Source organism: Cyanistes caeruleus, chromosome 4 (genome assembly GCF_971803275.1).
Source record: "Cyanistes caeruleus chromosome 4, bCyaCae1.hap1.1, whole genome shotgun sequence".
In the NCBI taxonomy this organism is placed as follows: Eukaryota; Metazoa; Chordata; class Aves; order Passeriformes; family Paridae; genus Cyanistes; species Cyanistes caeruleus.
In genome coordinates, this window is record NC_141704.1 from 34,474,226 (window position 1) to 34,492,587 (window position 18,362).

At 37.9% G+C, this 18,362-nt stretch overlaps 1 protein-coding gene across 35 annotated transcripts in view; it reads right to left on the bottom strand.

Annotated features, from left to right (window-relative positions):
* The window catches only part of ATF7IP (activating transcription factor 7 interacting protein), an 80,823-nt gene extending 62,506 nt beyond the window's left edge, over positions 1–18,317 (bottom strand). For 4 of the 35 annotated variants that reach the window (XM_086887613.1, XM_086887598.1, XM_086887581.1 and 1 more), the window contains exons 1-3: positions 18,054–18,317; positions 16,441–16,537; positions 14,888–14,927 (exon numbers count right to left, since the gene is read on the bottom strand). The gene's annotated coding sequence lies outside the window, so the exon portion shown is untranslated. The other 31 variants (XM_086887614.1, XM_086887599.1, XM_086887582.1 and 28 more) reach the window with 17 other exon arrangements.
* Positions 18,318–18,362: the final 45 nt, after the last annotated feature.

An 18,362-nucleotide genomic window follows, 5' to 3' on the forward strand; every position in this document is an offset into this window, starting at 1 on the left:
CTAAAGCAGTAACATTAGCAACAAAAACTACATACTCGAATTTCGAATATTTTTTAACTACTTTGTTTTACTAAGGTAAACTGTCTACAGTAATTTCTAGGTAACAATCCCCCTAAAAACAGCAAGCCAAATATAATTACAACAGAACAAATGACTTTTGGGTTTCCCAGAAAATGCCACTTACATTCAATTTTAATTTAATTCCTGGCATTGTGCCAAAGTGGGGGGGGGGGGGGAGTTGGGTGGGGAGGTGGGGACCTAAATGAAAAATTAACTTCAAAGTCCTGTAGAACAAGAATGCAGAAAATGAGTTGATTCTCTTACCTGGTGAGAAGATGGCACGTGCAAAATGAGCTTCCTCCTCTGAGTAAGCCACTGATGTGCAGCTCATTTGCATAAGTATTATGAGCTACAAGTAGACTTCCAGGTCGGCCATCTTGATACTAAGATCTTGTTTTGTTTACATAGCAGCATGAGTACTGGTATTTAGCCAGCCTCATCTATGCTGTTATACCTCTCAGCTAGTAGCCTACATCTGTTCCTTAAAGACTGCTGGAATTCCTACATTTCCACATACTAACTGAATGTGTCTGAGTGCCCCTGCAACTCACTGAGCATGCCTCTAAGGAAACTGTTGCAACTGCCTCCACTTGTACTCTTTGTACTGCCTTCCGTGCTGCCAACTATCAGTGCTGCAGCAACTATGTGCAGTGAAGTACCTCCCACATACCACACAGTAGTACCAACAAGCATAGATTTATTACAGCACAACACACTGGAAAAAAACCCCAAGAAAGCTGAAATTTCAGTATTTTCACTTACTAGCAATCTAGTTATACCTAGATTCCTTTGTACATCTTTTCACTTTCATCACTGCTGCTTTTTCTGTCCAGAATCCAGAGTGCTCCTGCAGCCCGTGTGAAGGAGAAGTCCATGACACATGTTAGCTGCTGCCGATGCAGAGCCAGACTGCAGTTACAGCTAGCTGGCGCCAGTAAAAATTTACATAAAGGGGCCTGATAAGGCTAAATTGCAGCAGGAAATTGCTGAGCAAAGCCTTGCCCCTCCCCATGGGTTCTAGAATATACCTTTCTAGATCTTTGCTTACTAATAATCCAGATCCGTGTCAAAAGTCAAATGCTGCTCTCATTGGTCAGAGAAACGAAAATTGACAATAGTGTCTGCAAAATAAAGTTCACCTTGCAGCCTGTTTCAAGTAGGATGCTATACACACTGTTCGTAGTCATCGTCTAGTAAAAGTAATAACACCAGAAAAACTGCACTATGCTCAGCAACCAGATATTCTTAACCTAGTATTGCCAGTATTTTGCATATTTCCAACAAGAAATAAATATTAGTTCCAAGTAAGACAAATTCACTTTTAACCTAATACTGACAAGTAACATGTCTGACCATTTAATTTGTTGTGCCTATTTCACATTTAACTTTTCTTAATTATGGAAGTGTAGGAGGGGGGAAGAAAAGAAAACCTCTCAACCAGAACTACCTTTTCAAGTACCTCTAAGGTACAGTGACAGGTAGTGGCAGAAGCTTGGATTTTTGACTTTTAATACCTAATTTTAAAATTCTGATCTTTTTCCTTCCAGTCAAAGACCAGTTAAATAAATAAATTACATTTGAAATACGTTTATTCTGAAAGTCACTGTACTTTTTTGGGAGAAAATAAAAAGAAGCCAGGCTTTAAGAGAGAGTGTGCGTGTGTGTGTGCGCGCGTGTGCAAAGGATGACTCATTTGCCAATAACTCTTCCCCCTTCACCTGCTGCTTCGCAAGAACTCTCAGGGCATGAAAGAACCAACGCAAACAGCTATAAACACAAATTCGTGAAACCTTAAAATCAAGTTTGGCTGGCTACATGTTTAGGAATAGGCAGCCATAGTTGCAGCCTGGCACCATTTAGTAAAAAAGCAAAGTAATGGAGACAGGGATGCTTATTGATTTGAACATGGCAGAGCATCTCAGCACCAGAAGAGCCTGCTTTACACCCTGGCCTGTTCCAGTTCCCTGGAGAATGGTAGAGGAGAAATGGCATTGAGTTGTTCTTCTTTACAATGCCAACAGTGTCAAGGCTATACACTTGAATTATATGTCCCATTTTCTGCTGCAAGCATAATTTGCTCATGTACGGCTGGTTCTAGGTTATTTGAGCATAACACAATATGCTCATCTGTAATGTCAAAGATATTTTTTGTCTGAAAATATTTAGCAATGCAAATTACTCATTTGTTGTTACAGTTTATCCTCACCTTTTCTTGCATACAAAACCCTAGAGTGATTTGTAAGGGAAAGCTAATTATTTTTCCAGAATGCCTGTCACATTAAAGCGACAATCACTAACATCCCTTTTGTGTTACCTGTATCTTTTGACTTGCCTTGCTTTCAGACTGACTTATGTCTGCTAGGACATCTAAGTGCACGCAGAATGTATTTTTCAGTGATTCTGTTGTCATTTGCAGAATGAATCATCGGATTAACAGCTTCTGAGCTTAAAAAGAAAAGGCAGCAGTGCTGCTTTAAAAAAAAATAAAAACCCTTTAAATTTCCCAAATATAGCCACGTCCCTACCCTCCCCCAGCTCTATAGCGTTATGCACTAATACCTGAATAACACTATGCTTCTTGACACAGTAAAACACAGACTGCAAAAATAAAAGCCTTGGAGCATTTTACGTTCCAAGCTCCAGTCCGCTACGGGAAGTCCATGCCAGAACTTGCCGGCAGCCCCTGCGGGCGAGCTCTGCATCTGCAGTCTGCGGGAAGCACCACCCCGCTTCCAGAATGTTCCGGCAGAGCCACCCGCAGCCCCTGGCTGTGTTTTCCTCCCCGCGCCTTCCTCCCTCTCACACCACTGCCTATGACAAAGCACAGTTTAAAACACAAAACGTTTTCACAGAGAGGAGGAGCCATTGGTTTAGGAGTTAGAAACGCACCAACTCGGTTACATAGGGCAGCGGGGCTGCCTTGTTTAGGGCTGAACCCCTGAGAGGCGGCAGCCTCTGCCTGCCACGTACAGGGCTGGCAACTGACCCCAAATAAAGTAGAGGGACCCTTCAGCAGCCTCCGAAGTACGGGATTTGGGTGGGATTTTTTTCTGGTTACATTTTGGGCTTTTTTTTTTTTTTTTTTTTTTTTCATGAGCGGAGGGGGGGGAGGGAGGGGAACATGGTTTGTTTTGTAGTTTGTTTAGTATGTTTTTAATAGGAGAGTCTGAGACAACAAACCATAATGTACTCAATCATAATTCTCCGGTGACTGCTGCTACAGAAAAAGACAAAATGTCTGCCTGCCTTTTCCATGTTTTGCCCGTGTCGGTGGAAACACCTAAAAGCTATTGTATTATTCTCAGAGCTAGTTCTCTTCCTCCAACATGCGAACGACTTTCTCCTCCCCCATAAGAAGTGACTTTAAAGAGCAAATGTTGCAGTCAGAAGTAGTAAGACTAGCTGTTCAAAATAACAACAATTAACTGTATGGGTTCAACACGTACTAATCAAAGACATCTTAAAATACTGGTTCCGTTCTCTCAAAATAGGTAGAGAAGAAAACTCACGCAAAATTATTTACCAAATCCAGACAACTTTAAAGCATTTAATTGTCAAAAATTTGTCTAAAATAAAAGGGAAAAACCCCCATAATCTAACCATGACGAAATCTGTCGCTAGTAACCTTGACCTAAAAAACCCAAACCAAAACAGCAAACCTTAAACAAGAAACACCCTCCACAGGGCAAATGAAAATGAAAGGCCCTGAGCCTTCTGACACAACTCCAAAATAACCCTCTCCCCTACTTTTCTTCTCCAAAACATAACAGATCATATTGCTATTCACTTAAGAGTCAACTAAAATTTTAGTAGTTCCCAAATTTTTCTCACATTATTGTCTGAAAGACACAGAAAATAATGTACATTTCTGAAGCAGTAAACTGTCTATCAATTCATTATCTTAGCTGCTGTGGTTTATTTGAAGGTATTTTACAGCAGAAGTCTGTATCAGTAAAAAGAACAGGAAGGGCAGGAAAGGGGGGAGGGAAGACTGAAAATACTTCTACCCACTTTTCTATTGTAGAAAAGTGGTGAGAAATTGTATAAACCGGGTTAAGTTCCAGGCTGCAACAGTCTAGTATGTTGCACTTCCTTTCTTCTAGAAATGCAAAATCCTCAGTATGAATATTCTCATCAACTTCAAAACTCGCACATTTTGCTCACATAAATTTACATGAAGAATTCTGTTGTTTACTAAACAGCTGACTGATTTCAACCTGAAAATCAAGATAATGGAAGACAGTAAAAAATTCAGCTTACTCTTAGTTCCTTCAAAGACAGCAGAGGCTAAAAGAAACCTATTAAGTCCTACAGCTAAAAAATAAAGGTCCAATTCAACTGTTTAATAACAGTCATAACATGATTAAGTATTTAAGATTCCAGACAGTTCTAAGAACTTGGTAACCATTTATTTCCACCTAAATAACCAAACAAGTCAGCTGTTTTAAAGTGATTTCCATACATTAAACAGTACTGCATTCATTCAGCAGTCTGTTCCAGTCCATTTCAAATCCTGCCTGAAATTGTTTGCTCCCAAAATTTCTACCAGAATAGAAGACAGAGCTGTGCAAATTGAGACAATTCTGAATTTTAAGAGGAACATAAAAACTAATCAAGCCATGTTAAAATGGTTCTGAGCAACTACAATTTAGTTATGAAGTACCATCCAAATAGTTGGTGCATAAATGAAAAAATAAAGTCATTACAAGAAAATTCTTCTAAAGTACAGCATTTGCAAGGCAAAATAACAAAAAAAAAAGGAATCTATGCACTTTTTCAGAATAACTACTGTTTTTTTTTTTTAGAAATTGTATTTCTCTTGGAAAAATCATGTAAATTTGAAACTACTACCCTATTAGAAAGTTATTTACCTCCTGACAATCTATCCTTCAAGTTTACTTATCAGGAGTATAATGCTAGTTTTTCTGGAACATACAGACACAATAATACTGACTGCAGTTTGGCAATGCATCTTGCATTGAAACTGTATAGCAATCAATTCAGTGGAAGTTATTACTTCATTACATGCATCTATTTCTAATTCAGAGCATGAACATCCAATTTATGTATTTAATAAAAGTGATGGAGGAAAGGGGAGTGTTTTAGCATCGACTCAAGTACCCTATTCCTTTGCATATAAAATGGTGGTTTTAATTTTCTTTTTGATTATTGCAATTCAAATTATTGGCACCTTGGGAGTGAAGAGAGAAGAGATTATGCTTTCAGCTACCAGTAAGCCATTACAATGTACTTGGATTTCTGAAAGTGGGAATATATCCCATATGCAAAACAGGTTTCAAAACCCACCATATTTTTAGCATTCCAACACCTACTTTATGAAAGAAAAAAGAAAACCAACTGAAAAACTCCCAAACCAAACCACACTACCCATTCAGTTCATACAACAAAACACTCCCTGCTGGGTCAGTCATTTTGTATAGCACTTCCAAAAATGGATCTGTGTTCAAAATGGCCCGTTAAAAAGCAAAGGAAACCAAAACCAAAGGGAACGGGAGACACACAGACGAGATTTTCTCTGAGCTCTGGCAATCGCTCTGTACCTTTTCTGTAAAATGGGAGTGAACTTACTCAGCTCACAGAAAAACAAAAATGGGCAACAAAAAGTCACTAAAAGGACTAAATAAAAAACATGGTCTGAAAATACAGTATTTTATTCAAATGTAATACATACAAAAAAGCACTCCTTACAGGGATTGTCCAAAATACTCTACTTTTCATGCTTCCATTAAAGCAGAGATTAACAGAGAAATCTTAAATCAACAAAACATAGCACTGGACAATATTTATATGCCTGCTGTTTTCTTTAAAAGAACAACAACCAATCAAAAACCCAACCTCAAAAAAACCAACAAACCATCACAGGATGTGTATGGTAAACTGTATTTTAGACATAAAATTTCATCCCCTTCAGAGATAATAAAGTAGAAGTTTGGTGATCTTATAAAAATAAAATGTTTCTGCTTCTTGTGAACAATGTAAGTTACTAATATCTGGACCTAATGAACAATATCTGACTAAAAAACACAAAAACCTCAATAAACATTTATAAGACTAAGGTAAGGATAAATCAGAATATCTTGCAGAAAACCAGAAAGATTATCGTTGCACTACATTATTAATCTACGTTCATCAGACAAGGCGAATGTATGGCAAAACTTCCCATTTTATCAAGATAAATGTGTTTAATTAGAATTTGTGGTTTGAATTTTCAGGTATTTTAAAGTACCTAAATATTCCCAGGATCTTAACTATCGTACCCAATCAGAAAAAGCCACTGTGAACTAAAATCTGCTGTAAATCAAGGTCACTAAAAGTTCCTCTAGCAATAAAAGTAATAAAACTAACCACCTGCTTTTCATCACCACCTCTAACCATATATTTGCATTACTCTTATCTCTTACCCTAAAACAGAAAAATTCTATGACCAATTACTTAGAAATTTACTGTTAATTGAAGTCAACAGTTCATCTCACCTTAAAAATTCTGTATTTTACTGACTTTATTTCTTTTTATCAGATGACTAAAATAAAAATGGAGAAACTACATCTCTTGAGAATCTGACATGCAATGTCTGCACAGAATACTTTGTGTCTTATAAACACTGTTGCCATTAACTGTGTATGATAATATAGTAGAACAGATATTTAAAACTAATTTAACCATCAAGTGCTTTGTTACAGGTTATACTGAAAGCACCAAATTAATGTGCAGAAATTCTGAGGAAGGACCAAACTTGTCAGCATTTAGACTGACTTTCACATGCCTAGCACTAAGTTCAGCTTCAGTCAGGAAAATACTATGAGCTACACACTGATGAGTTACTCAGCTCATCTGCTATTCCTGATATTTTTCTGGAGAACTTCAAGAAGCTTCCTGTTTACTTACACTTGGTTTAACTTATGTGCACCTAAGAACTCATGAAGATCTGAACTAGGTTCAAGACACAGAACAAGACAATTATATAGAAACTCATGAAGAAAAACACCTTCTTTCTTCTCTTCCGTTGTCCAACTCCCCAGTGGAAAAAAGTTGAGCATTACTTTTCTCCTACCTTCATCTCCCTGGACACAAACAGTACACCTTTGAATGTGTTTTAAGGATGACAGCTAGGTCACCAACCAGCACCACAGAGCGGAATACACAAGACCGTGTAAAACCACTATAGCATTTTAAAACTCAGTATTTCAATTAAGTTACACAAAAGAAACCACGATAGACCTCAAAACTTCTAATCTGTAATAATTCCATAAAATTTGTAATGTTATTCTTGAATAGCAAATAAGTTCTACCTGCAAACAGTTAACATATTATATAATCACTGTTTTTCGTATATAGGCATTGCAATCACCTACCATCAGAAAAGTTACACATTGAAAACATGATAATCAACTCTAATCACTTGGTTATAAAAATTTAATGAAGTTTGTAAAGAGTTTATTTAAATTTTCAGTTAAAGTGTAAGGCAAGCATTTGCAAAAGGGACAGCACAGAATGAGAGCACTTCTGGGCTGCTAAGAAGGTAAGGCAAAAGAAAGTAATCTTATTAGCAAGACACATATGATATTTGATCTGTCCTGTTCCACCTAATCTGTCCTGTAACTGAGACAAGATAGAGGTCTGTGAATTAATTCAGTGAGAAAGCGAAGAGAAAAAAATAGCACAAAACAAAAAAATCCAATGAACAAAAAAAAAAACCCCAAACAAAAATCCCCAAAACTAAGCTTCAACAACCAAACCACAAGCAATAAATAAAAAAACTCCAAACCCACCAAAATTGACCAAAAAATAAAAAAGACAACAGCATTTCGACGTATTTTATATTGCTTAGAATTAGTTAACTATGCCTAAACAAGGTTTTAAATTGCTTCTCAGCAGAGCATGTGATGCTGAGAGATAACAGCTCTGCTCATTTGCACAAACTGAACTGCTACACTGAAGAGCAGTTTTTTAGCCATTCTGAAACTGCTCCGTCTCAGCTGTACTGAAAATAAGACTAAGATGGCTGCAGTGCTCACTCAAGTCAGCCAGTGAGTGACAGCTCAGCAGGAGGTAAAACATTTACACAGCAAAGCACCTCCCTCTTTACCACACTGCACCAAACTGCACAAGTGGGATGGGTGTGTGTTTGTGAGCAAAGGAGTGGTTTCTTTGACAGGCAGGAAGTGGTTAACGCACAGCTGCAGCACTGCAGCTTCCTAACACCACTGGTAAAAAGAAAATCAAAATAAACCAAAAACCAGCAAGAGGCAGCCCTGCTGGGCCTGTGATCCAGAGTTTGTTTCACATACTCCAAATCTTTCACAACTCCAAGGCAGTTCAGAATCCATGTCACATATTAGCAGTCACGGATACAGAGCAGGATCACACACAGAACTGACAAACATTAGGGAATACTTTTCAAGGGCAGGCACAATGCTTCTAAAAAAATTTCCAAAAACAACCATCAAAAGCCAAAAGAAAACACTTAAGAAATGAATCTATAGCTTTATACTGTTCCATCTACTTTGAAATACACTGTAATATTAGTTGCCCAATAGAAATATTACTTGGGGAGGAAAAAAGGAAGTTCACTTACTAAGAAAGCTAGCAAAACCACCAAGAACATTCCAGAATTTAAATCTTGCAGAAATCAAGTATCTAATTCTTTATGACTTCAATGCAGCTTGTTGTCTAAGTTTCTCAAGGAAGAGCTGTATGTAGAACCCTTTAAGGAATTTTGATGGAATCTTGTAACAGAGCATTTCCTGAAGAACTCGTTTGAGAATCTACGGCGGAGAGAAAGGGGTTGTCAACCAAACACACAAGTTTAACACAAAACTAAATCCAATACAGGTTTTGCTCTGCTATCTGTTTATTACCACCAATCATGCTCTCTTATAGAGGTGACACTGGATCAGTTCTGGAGGGAACGCCTCTATATCTGCCTCACTTTCCTTCTACAAAATCCAAATTTGTATATTTTAAAACAAAATACTTGCAAGAGTCTATGGGGCACTTCTAAAGAAAATTACTGTAGAATTAAACTTATATTTCTAATGAAAAATAGTCTTTGTGATCCAAAATTAGCCCAACATAATAAGTCAACCCCCTAAAAAGTTGAAGAACATGCCCTCCCAACCGCTTCAATTATTAAAAGGTCTAGACTTATGTAACTGTTCATATTTTTTGCCAGCTGTAGCTTGGTATTTCAGGATTGATTAATCATGACAGCAGTAGTTGTATGATGCACTCATCAGCACTACAGTCAGTATTTCTAACTTTAAAAATGGTGAAATACACCATCTGACTTTTCCTTTTATCCTTGTATTAGCATGACCTGCAATACAAGAAAGGACACATGCCACCTATGCAACAGCTCCACTGATTGTCTCTGGTAGTACAGTACAGATTTAGAAAACTAAATTAAAATATACTTGAAGTTCAAATACCCAAAAGACATTTCTCAAAAAACAAACTCATGAACATTGGAACAAATTAATTCCAGTTAATTTCAAACTACCCATTACAATGAAGCTTTTCTTAACCAACACCTTTTACTAAAGTAAAAATCAAGTTTACAACCAATTCAAAACAAGAATTTTCTGTTATCTGGTTATATACCCCATGTTGCTTACTCTGAACACCATATATACCACACCGCCAGCTTGTGGGAATTTACAGTAACTTGTAAGATTTCAAAATTCAGACTTATATATTCCATTTGTATGACAAATACACAGTCACTTTGATTTCCCCAGTAGCAGTGTTTTAAATAGAATTCTTTGTTTGGTGTATCTACAAAATCTGTACGTCAAGAGGTGAACTCTGACTTCCAACTCCTATAATTTCAAGGATATCACCAAAAACACAGGGACATTCTAACCCAAAATCCAAGAGCTGCACTTGTACAACACTGTGTTTTATGTAACAGAGTCTTGGAGCTTGACGTATGGCTGACAGTGACTTAAATAGGTTTGAACACACAAAACAACAAGTTGGCAAAATAATTTCCGAGAACATTTTCCCTGAGCCAGAGAAAACAAAATCTATGTTTCTACGAACGTCTTGCCTTGTCAGAAACCTCCAGGAACATGCAGAGGCATGGATGCAAAAAATCTTACTGAATAGTAAGAAACCACATGCATTAACTTAAATGTCCAGTTCAATATACCACCATTAACACACACAAGTGTGTTAGTAAAGTGTGTGAAACACTAGATAACTAGTTGTTAGTGTTAAATGTTATTAATTCAACTAATTTTAAAATAAAACCTGATATCTCAGTAAACACAGATTTATGAGTGGAATAACTCCTCTGAAACTGCTTTGGCCCAGGAAATTTAAGTCAACCTACACTAATGTGTAATTCTATACTAGCATGGGACTACAATTTTTTCATTGCTACTTAGCATGGCGTTTATTCAGATTCTCTAGTCAAAATCCCAGGAAAATAAAGCATTTTAGTAAGACTAGAGAATGGAATTTAAACTTATTATGGTGAGAATTCCAAACAATCTTTATTCCTGCCCTCTTTTGATAACATGCCAAAACACTCTAATATCATCTCAGTAAGTTCAACTACTGTAAATTAAATAAATTAAAACACACGGCCTCCATTTTCCCAATTTCTCATGAACATCAAACAAGAAACGCAAGAGAATGGCATCCTGTTGTTTCTCTAATTATTGCCCTGTGTAAGGAACGTGACCTTCACACACACACCTCTTAAATATCATTACACAGAGCCACAGTTCATACCAGGGTTCCTTCCCTGAAGAACTGAGAGCAAGCAGATATTTCTACCCTTTCGGACAAGGTTTTATGCATTTAAATATAACAAGGGCAAGAGAGAACCAGCCAAAGCATGAATACTTTCTTTTGCTCAAATTAGATGCCTAGAAACCAGTTAGATAAGTGTCATCCACAAATCCTTGTGTCCAAACCACATTCTATCCACTTTTCTCATTTACCCTCTTCCTTTACTATCTTTTGTGTTTTGTTGTATAGGGTTTTATATGTTAGTTAACATTAAATAGACAAAACAGTTCTTATGCTGACAAAATTCAGGAGAAATTACTGTTCGTATATATCTCAACTGAAGTCTCAAAACATCATCTACTGAAACCCTTTCTTATTCCTATTATCACATAGGTCAGTAGACAGACTTCAAGAAACATCTTGGCTCTCATGTAGGAGAGATATTCACAAATAAACACTACCTAAACTGCCAGGGGAAAGGAAAAAAAAAATAGTTCCTAATCATAATCATGAAACAATACTGAGGTTAAGAAAAACAAAAATCTGCACAACATTTTAGGATTCTTTATAATTCCAAGGTGCTTGATGGTAGGACCAGTGAGGGAAATTTTCAGTGCATTGACTGAAGTCAGCAAGCATTTATGTTAATGAGTTTAAACACATTTTTGAAAGAAACAAAAGATTTGAATGCAACATCTTTTCAAAATGACTTTATGGAAACTGCAACATGTTGGACACAAAGCGAGAAGTAACATGGCATCTTTTGGGTTGTTTGGCTGGGGTTTTTCTTTAGGAGGGGATAACAAGACAGATATGGTTTTGTCTGGGTTTTTTTTACCATAACATTTCTTTACATTACTGTGAAATGAAAGATAATGCTTGAGATTGCACAAAATGACAGAATAGATATACAGGATACTTTAACAACTATCTCCCATATCCACAGCCATATAATTGATAAAATCTGTGGACAGAATATGGAAGTTTACTTGAAAGCATTTTCTGAAACTTCATCTAGAAGAGAAAAACATTTTTCCTGTATTACAAAAATACATGTTACTTATAACAGAGTACCTCTATTAGTTGAGCTAAATGTTTTTAAAATGTATTAAAAAAAAAAAAAAATCTTTGTACCCAGCCATCTAATTTCCCAAGATCTCAAATGACTGATATTTGTCCACGAAAGAAGTAAGAGCTGGCAACTCCTATATACAGTTTTAATCATTTGTAACAAACACAGCTCAAAATACAACAAAAGGCATGGTTTATTTTCTTTTCCCAAAGTACCAAAGAAACATAAAAGGTATTTATATAACATACATACATTTATACAATGTTGTGAATTACTCTGTGGTGATGTGATAAAAACTGACATTCAAATGAAAATCAGGCAGCTTTTTAATACTGTATAGTTAGTACCATACTGTCAGCTACACCTACAGTAGAGTTTAAAAAAAACAAAAAACAACCCTCTAAGATGGGGGAGGAATGGAAAGGGGAGCGCAGACTTTATGTTAAATATAATGGGAATTTTAAAAAGGATACACTAGCAGTACTAAAGAAGATAAGGAGAGAACAATGGAACTAGTGAATCAACATTTTCTATATATTTGTAAACATTGTCTTGCTACCTTTTACTCAGGTTCTATCACTAGTGCCTTACTACATGAATCAAGTGAACACTGGACACTTGTGTATGTACTGACTGACTACAACAACAAAAAAATCCCCCCAAACAACACATAATTTCAAAGCTTCCTCACTGCCATCACTGGTAGCCTCTCCTCACTCCAGCTGCTTGTTTTCACAAATTCTGCAGGTATTAATTATTAATTAATAATTCATAATTATTAATAATCTATTATTATCTTTGATACTTACTGTTTATATTTACTGAAAACCAACAAGTCTTCCAAGAACAACTAAGAACAATTGGCAATGAACATTCACATAAAGCTGGACTACTGCGCTAGAAATTACCAGATTCTTCTTAGGGCTGTGGCACAATTTGAAATTTTTGCCTTGTATCTGCATTGCAATTTTTCTGCTTAACCAGAAAAATAAACCTGTTAGACTCATCTGTCCTAGCAGAATTTGCAAACATCACTTTAATAACCTTACCCATGCATATTTTTATGTTTTATGCAAGCCTGAAACTTCTACCTGCATGCAACACTGAAGTTGCATGTAGGCACAACCCCCAGGATTGATACGGGCTGGGAGATGAACAGATTGTGAACAGACCTGCTGAGAAGGTCTTGGGGGTGCAGGTGGATTGGGGCTGGACATGAGTCAGAAATGTGCACTTACAGCTCAGAAAACAAATTCTACCCTGGGCTGCATTCAAAGCAGTGTGGCCAGCACACTGGGGAAAGCGATTCTGCCCTTCTGCTCTGTTCTGGTGAGATGCCACCTGCAGTGCTCTGGGGTCTTCAGCACAAAAAGGACATGGACCTGTTGGAGTAAGCCTGAAGGTGGGCAACACCAAGATGATTAGAGAGATGGAGCACCTCTCCCAAGAGAAAATGCTGAGAGAACTGGGATTGTCCTGGAAAAGAAAAAGCTCTGTAGATACCTTAGCGGACCTTCCAGCGCTTATTTAAAAGAAATCTACAAAAGATCTAAAAAGAAACTTTTTACAAGGTTACGTAGTTATAGAATGAAAAGTAATGGATTCAAGCTGAAAACCAGTAGGTTTGTATTAAATATTAGGAAAATATCCTCCATTGTGAGAGTGGTGAGGCACTGCACTGTCAGATGATCAAATTCTGAATGCCTCACCCATAGAAGTTTTTGAGGTCATGCTGGATGGGTCTCTGAGCAACCAGGTCTAGTGGAAGGTCTCCCTGCACATGGCAGGGCAGCTGGGAGTAGATGATTTTTAAGGTCCCTTCCAACCCAAAAAATTCTGTGATTATGATTTATTTTTCACTAAAAGCATTCTGGCTTTTTATACACTACCTAATACAACACCAGATGAAAGCATAAAAGTCACATTTAACTGAAAAACCTACTTTCAACTTTGGAATGCTTTTTGGCCTGTATCTTCAGACAGTCAAGAACAGTGCTAAGAACTAGAACATTAATTAAAATCAGAATATGGAATTTAAGAAAAAAAAAACAAACCTCAAAACTAACAAAGCAGACTCCCCTTTCTGACACACTTCCATTGTTCACCACAGCAAAAAAATATTGATGCATTTTGAAGATCTAGTTTTTAGATGACTAGTATCAGTACTTCATATTTACAACTGACAACACTCACTTTCATAGTTTAATCTGTAGACTGATATTATACTTCAGTTAGATGCTTTTAGAGACTTAAACATTGTACATAGAAACTGAAGAATGTGACCGCCATTACTATAGAAATACAGAGTGGAAAAAAAATTAGAAGAACCTGAACAAAAAATGGAAGACATCTAAAACACTACCAACAGTACATCAAATCTTTTCCAATAAAAACTAAGATTTCCACAATATCAACAATTATTTCCACAGTATCCACAAATTATGGTCTTAATAAGATAACCAGAACTCAGAAGTTGACAATCTATGTTCCAAATTCTCCTGACTAAGTATTAAAAATATTTTAGCTACTTTCTTTGGCATCATCCAGTTGGCTTTAGTATCCAAACCAAGGCCAAGGTAAAGAGATTTCAAATATTAAGTATTACACAATTCATACCAAAACCATACTTGAAGACATTCTACAGCTGACTTGACAAGAAAGGTATCACTTTAGAAACAACTTAACTTTTTGCTTTTAATGAGCTGTCAAAAAACCCCAAAAACCAAAACTAAAAAAAAATCCATTAAAACACAAAAAACCAAAAAGCTTGCAGCACACAACACCACTATCTTACTCTGCATTCTGTATTTGGATAAGTCACTGCTGCTTGATTAACAGGTTCTTACAGTATAGTGGAACTAGGAGAGTTTTTTCATGCAGCACACACAGTGCAATGAGCAAAACTGAAACACCAGGATTACAAATATACATTTGTATATTATATTTGTATATATGAAAGTAGCATTTATGTTGACCAGTTTATGAACTCCCACTTACTTTGTGTGAATAGGTCAATCTCTCAGAGTAATGTCACATACTAGAAAAAAACAGAGACAAATGACAGATGTTTCTCAAAAATATTAACATTAGATTTCATTGCACTTAAGAGCAGTATTAAATAAAAATATATCAGGGAGGGAAAAAAATACCCCAACTCCCCATATTCACATACCATAACGGTTTTCTAACTTGCAAATTATTTTCTTCATTTATTAACCCTTATGAAAATTGCAATGTGCATGTGTCATTGCCATAATTCCCAAAATAAAATCATAATGTAAACATGGAACTAATTCATAATGTAGAAAAAACACCAAGAGTAGAACAAATAGGAAAAAAACCCCACATTAATATGCAAACTATTAAGTAAGAACAACATCCTGGTTTAAAGGATCTTTCGGCCTCACTGCTTGTATTCCATGGATAAACGACATTTTTGCCATACGGATAGTTTCTGACAATTAAGTTGAGATAAACCTAATTAAGTACTACACCATTAAAAACATCTAAGTGGTGAGAAATGAGATTTTTTTTTACTTGTTTTGAAAACAAAATACAGTATTTGGTTTAGTCAACTCCTTTTCACTGTGGAAATATTTCTAGTTTGTAACAGGAAACATGCGTAAAGACAAGGAAAATGAAAACTGAGTTACTAATGATAAATCAATATTTTAGAATTCACTGAACATGTAAAAAACATTTCTGTTTCCACTGAATTTTTTAGAATCAGTATTTAAAATTTAATTATTAATCAGTAGGTTTTTTTTTCTTAAGTTGTTCAGGCTCTTTCTTGGGTGGCAAAATCACCTCCTATGCTGGTAGGAAAGCACATGCCTATGTGTTTTATGTCCCAATGGGAAGCATTACTAAAGGAGCTTTTATAGAAAAATTAATGTGCTACAGTTAATGTTGATTTTGTAAGTTTATGAAATGAGCACAATAATACAAGCTACAGCTTATAAAGGTACAGGAAATGTGGCAAAAAAAGACGGGCTTATCTACTGGAATCAGCATCTTCTTGAAAACAGACTTCATATGGGTTGGAAGATAAGAGGTCTCTCAATAAAAACATCAAAATAACTTTTTTAATCGATGCATGTAATAATTGTCATATCATTTTACAAATAAATGCTGCTGCCATTAGTTTCAAGTCTACACAACATCCAAGGTACTCTTGCTAAATTACTTCATACAGGAAAATACAACACTGTTCCACATTATCAGAGAAGGCATCAGCTCAGCACTGCTACAGTTGGTAGAAAGGTTGCAGCTGACAAAAACACCTTTTACTTCAAGCAATGCATTAAATTCTCTAAACTAAAAACATAACAAGAATCCAGAATTATTAATATAATGCTCCCTAGATAATGTGTACATAGAAGTTTAAGTTGGCACTTCTGGAGCATATAAAATAATAAACAGTGGGTGCAGTTATCATGATTCACGAGTTGCATAAATCCTCATGCAGTTATTAGTGAATTCATTTTGTGATTGGCCTGACAACAATCATTAACCCCGTTTCATAGATCTGAAACTGAGAAATTACCTACCCAAGATCACGTATCAAACAGCAGTGATTTTTGTGCTTGGTTTCTTCCCCTCCAAGGAATTCTAGATATCTGCGGCACTACTCTCCTTCATACCTTTCTGTAGGAGTGCAAAAACCAGCACCTAATCAGAAAACCACTTATTTTTTAGATTAATAGTTGATGGTTGTGTACAGATTTCATATTTAACTTATTCATTCCACATTTAAGGAGATATTTAAGCACATTCTTCATGCTTCCGCTTTTGAAAGTATTAACGTAAGTATTATGAACTGTAACAAGTGCAAACATATATTTTAACTTCCAAAACAGAGATAAACAACATGCTTATAAAATAGTCTGATCTTTCAAAATTAAATTCTAATAAACCTATTCATAATAATACCGCATTTCCTTGTATAGTTTGGGGCATCAAAAATACAGGTCTATTAACATGCTCTTACTTCTGCTAGTTAATGTGGTAAATGCTTAGATGCGTAAGTGATGTTTTTCTGCGACTGAAGCCTGCATTTTTAAGCTCATTGACTGCTTCCTAAAACAGCAGAGCTGTTCACCTATTTATTTTAAGCGAGTACTTTTCCATCCAATCTTTTCAGTAAGTCTGTCTACGGTAAGGGTCACAATCACGTGACACTACGTAATATTATTTAAAAATTACTGTTAAGCAACAAAATATCCTACTATCAGCATTTCCACTGAGTATCTGCCAACGACTGAGACGCTGGAAGAGAAAAATGGACTTGCTAGAAGAACGAACTACTCAAAGGCAGAGCGAAACCTCTACCAGGCCTCAGAACTAAAGAATAAAGCACTTAAGAGTGAAAAGCTTCGATATTTTAAATACTTAAGTTTGAGGAAGAGAAAATGTTCGATTGTACCTTCTTTAATTTAGCACATGGCTTACACCCTTTTGCCATGCTGCCTGATGTGGGTGGCCATGACACCTCGAGGTGCCGCCCGGACCTTGTTTACTGGTGGCATCAGACAAGTATGCACAACTCGGCCTTCTCTGTTCCCTTACAGGAAATGTTTGGTTTCCAAATGAACAAGCATATCCATACTAAGTAAAGAAATTGTGCCCTGGTGCCTACCAGCGCAAGAACACCACCAAGTTTCCCCTCGTTGCTTTCGCAGTCCATGCGCTGCGACGTCCCGCGCCCGCCGTGCCGGTGGGGCCCTTCCCGATGCCGCACAGCACCACCCAGGCCGCGCCACCCCATTTCCGGCAGGGAACGAGGAAACGCTCTCGAGGCGCCGGGCGCGCCCCTGTCCCACCCAAACACGCGCCATCACCTCGCCTCGCCCGGGCTGCGCGAGGCGGGTCGCGCCCAGCCGGGTGCCCGGTGCTGCCCGGTGCGCGTTCCCGTCAGACCCACCTGTGCCCGCGCCGCCACCGCCGCCGCGCGGGAGCAACGGGGACGCGCACGCGCGCCACCGCCGCTGCACTGGAGCCGGGTCACGTGCTCCCATGCATGCGCGTGTACAGCGCTGCAGCTTCCCGGCGCATGCGCAGTATTGCTGCAGCCGCAGCCGCAGCCGCCGCGCGGAGCAGCGAGCACAGCCGCTGGCGTACCCTGCCCGCCCTTTCCCCGCGCCCCGAACGCCCGCCGCGGTACCTGCGCCCTCGCGTCCCGCTGCAGCTCCCGCCCCAGCAGCGGCCGCCGCCGCGGATTCAAACTGGGAACCCGCTCCGGGCGCCAACGCCGCCTCCCCGCGTCGCACGCGCCGGGCCGCTATGCAAATAAACTCCGTGTCTCCTCCCCTCTCTCGATTGGCCCCGCCCTCTCCGTGGGCACAGGGGCCGGCGGTGGGGAGCTGCTCCGGAACCCGCCAATCGCAGGGCCGGCCATCTTGGTGCCATGCAAATAAGCCTCCGTGGTATTCAAATAAGCGGTGGGCCCGCCCCCTGGCACACAGCCGTGCAA